At 38.7% G+C, this 3,838-nt stretch overlaps 1 long non-coding RNA gene across 1 annotated transcript in view; it reads left to right on the top strand.

The window, feature by feature from the left end:
- The first annotated feature begins 1,595 nt into the window (after positions 1–1,595).
- LOC108303363 overlaps positions 1,596–3,838 on the top strand; it is a 20,180-nt gene continuing 17,937 nt past the window's right edge. Inside the window, exon 1 of the long non-coding RNA XR_001824800.1 lies at positions 1,596–1,639. This is a non-coding gene — a long non-coding RNA (uncharacterized LOC108303363). The remainder of the gene's footprint in view (positions 1,640–3,838) is intronic.

Below are 3,838 nucleotides of genomic sequence, written 5' to 3' on the forward strand. Positions count from 1 at the left end.
AGTTATGTTTGCTGTCATCCTGGACAAGCTGACCTCTGCAGAACTTTTTGTTTTGATGATTCCGCAAAAATACTTTAAGCAACTTTCACAGCTTATGAAATAAATGGAAAAACTCCCTAGGGAATAATGTGTTAGAAAATTTGCCTACACATTTCCCACATCCTCTAATTGACAGCCTATCAGTGCTGTGTTACTTGCTTCCTCTATGAGGGGTTCTAATAGGGATTGTGGTTTTCATTTGCTTGGTGGGATTTAAAAAAAAAATTCTGACGTTGCTATAACAAAGGGCTTTGCTCATTTTTCTTTTAGTTGATGATGAAACATGGTACAACTGATACTTGGCTGCTGTGTGGACACCAAGCAGATGGCAGGAAAATGGAGAGAGTAGAGGAGACCTGGAGGAGGGCATCAGCAGACAAAATGAAACCTAGCTCTCCTGCCCTGAGCAGGTGTTGCTGTAGGACAGAGAAGGTTGGGTTCATGTTCTCTAGATCCCTTTGATGTCTTTGTCCGTTCTTTTAAAAAGCTGGCTCCAAGGAAGAAAGCTCAGGGCTGTGTTTCTAAAGATTTCTATTTATCCTTTTTGGCAATATTATTAGATTATGGGCTTGGAGACTTAGTAACTGTGGTTTGTGGGATTATACTAAGGACATCGCAACCCAACAGAAAAAAAATCTTTCCCCAGACTTTCATTGAGATTCACTGCTTTATTAGGACATTAACTTTTCCTGGAAGCCTCTGTTTAGTTTAAAAAGAAAAAACCTTGGTAGGGAACTACTGTTATATCATTACCAGATATTATTACCTTATAATGTGATGACTAGCCAAAAGACCATAGGACAGAGAACATGTGGGTTTTTTCTATTTTAAATATGAACTATAATTTAGGTATAGTAAATTTCAGCCTTTTAGTCTAATACAGTGTTGCAAGTATTGACAAACATGTGTAGTCATGTAACCACTACCACAATCAAGATATGGAGCAGTTCCATCACATCAAAATATTTCTGCTTATCCTAACAGGATAATATCAGATATTATCCATATCCCTTCTGGTCAAACCCTTACCCAATCCCTAGCAACCATTGATCTGTTTTCTGTTCTCCTAGGGTTACCTTTTCCAGTCAATGTCATATAAATGGGTTCATTCAACATGTAGCCCTTTTAATCTGGCTTTTTTCACTTAGCATAACATTTGAAATCTATCCATGTTCTTTTGTGTTTCAATAGTTTGTCTTTTTTTTTTTTCTTACTGCTGATTAGTATGTCATTGTAGGGATGCACCAGAATTTATTTATTTATTCCCCAGTTAAGGGAATGCTATGAAATGACTTCTGTCCCCTACAGATTCATATGTTGAAACCCTGGCTCCCAATGTGATTGTATTTGCATAGGTCCTTTAGGAGGTAACAAAGATTTAATGAGGTCATAAAGGTGAGGCCCTAACCCAATAAGGTTGGAGCCCTTATAAGAAGAGGAAGAGACATCAGGTCTCTCTCCCTGCAAGCACACGGACTAAGTAAGGAAAGGTTATAGGAGCATACAACGAGAAGGCAGCTCTTTGCAAGCCAGGAAGAGAGCCCTTGCTAGAAATTAAATTGACTGGCACCTTAATCTTGAACTTCCAGTCGCCAGAGCTGTACGTAAATAAATTTCTGTTGTTTAAGTCATCCAGTCTGTGGTATTTTGTTATAGCAACCCAAGCAGCCTAGTGGTCAGAAGGAAAAATCTAGCTAGGATTCTAGTCATGGACTATGAGTTACTAATATGCAATAGTCATTTGATAACTGAGTCATGCCCTAAATGGACTGGCCGTGGTGGCCAGTCTCTGCTCTTTAGAGAGCTAGATAAAAATCAGTGAGATAACTGAGGGCTCACAGCTGGAGCATAATGGAGAAAAATGGAGGAAAAGCCAGAATGAGAAAAGGTGACTTACTTGACAGACATCATAATAATGCTGCCAGCTGCTCTTTATTTTAATGGGTAGTTTTGCCTAAGCCAATTCAGCAATGTAAATACTTAATTCCTTCCTTCTACCAAGGGAGAGAACTTAAGCCCTCTCAGGGGGACTTTCAGCGAGTCCTTCTTGGATAAAAGACATTTAAGAAAAAGGCCATTTCCTGGAGTATCTGCTAAAAAGCAAGTTCCAAGGAAAACTCAGAAATCTGCAGTTTTTAAAAGTCAGATAATTCTGAGGCAGACTGTCCTAGAACTTGATTTTCAAAAACAGAAATGGTTTTCTCAGAAATGGTTGATGTTTTCACTGCACCACTTGTATGCATCAAGCAAAATGCCACATTTTAATTATATCATGACTTAGATTCAGGTCCTACCTTCCAGAAAGATGCATAATACCTATTTTGTACATTCATACATTTATACATACAAATAACATACAGACTATGATTGCTTATTTCAGTATATCTATGCAGAGAAACCCAGACACATTGCTATTACTGAGACAAATGCATCTAAAGGTAGTTCATTGCCCTTCCAGGATCCATGGGTTTCCGTCCTTAAAATCCTTCAGTCAAATCCTAGATGTCAGGCTGCTAAATGCTCATTCCTTCACACCTTTTAGTGGGTTGAACCCTAAAAGGAGAGAGTTCCTGTGGGGATCAACATAGGGCATCAGAGGAAGACAGCTGTCCTTGGCTTCTGGTCAACAATTGGCAATGAAAAATGAATGTTTCAGTACTTCTGAATAGTCTGCTTAATAATTTGGAAAGCAGAATGCATCTCTCTGATGCTCACTAAGCATTTTTGGCAAGTAATTGAAACATATTTGTCTTCTCTGACATTACCTAATGGAGATATCTACTTTCCTGGAACATGCTGAAAGTGACTGGCTAAAATGTGTGCATTTTGCACTCTACAGTAGGGTGTGTGTGTCCCACAGGTAGAAGCAGCTCACCTTGGGCCCCCAGCCTGAAAAGTGAAACGAATGACTTCTCTAGTAGCTGTTCAGTAGGGTGTTTGTTATTAAACCTCTGAGATCTGAATAAGGTCTCAGATCTTTTAGGGCTGAACTCTGGGAATTAAAAAAAAAAGTTTTAATGGAAGCCTATCAAAATACATTTCAGCTGAAAAACATTTCATTTTAAAGTGGGTGGGAAGGGAAACAGAAGTTAATTAAAATGAATACCGTAAGTGCTGTAACCATATTTTAATTCCTGAACCCTGAGAAAGTAGTGATAGTAGAAAAATTTGATGTATTGAGATATATATATAAACAGCTTTAAAATTAGAATATGATGATGATGATGATGATGATGATGATAATGAAGAATAAGAAGAAGAAAAAGAATTGGTCAATTTTTTCGGTCCATAATATCTTAAGAAATTCTCATTAGAAATACATGGTCTCCAAATTAAGAAAAAAAATTAAAAAGGTAGTGAGCAGTTAAAGAAAAGTGGAATCTAGGGCTTCTGCTTACATTTTATCAGTCCTCAAATTTTTCCAAGAAATGGCACAAATCTTGGAAAGGAAAGGTGAGGCTGTGGGTTTTCATGGGTGCAGTCAACTATGTACAGGGTCCTTCTAACAACTTGAGGAGAGATAATTCTAGAAGACAGACTGCTTTCACTGTAGGGGCACGTTCACTACTCTGATTAAAAAGCTTGGCTCAGCAAAGTTTCCAAAACCTGTCTTTACTAATTCATACCTCCCAGTTGAACACCTAACACTGTCAGCCTAGTTTTGTATTACAAGAAAGGTGATATAAGGCCGGGCGCGGTGGCTCAAGCCTGTAATCCCAGCACTTTGGGAGGCCAAGGCGGGTGGATCACGAGGTCAAGAGATCGAGACCATCCTGGTCAACATGGTGAAACCCCGTCT

This window comes from Cebus imitator, unplaced genomic scaffold, assembly GCF_001604975.1.
Source record: "Cebus imitator isolate Cc_AM_T3 unplaced genomic scaffold, Cebus_imitator-1.0 Scaffold46, whole genome shotgun sequence".
Lineage (NCBI taxonomy): Eukaryota > Metazoa > Chordata > Mammalia > Primates > Cebidae > Cebus > Cebus imitator.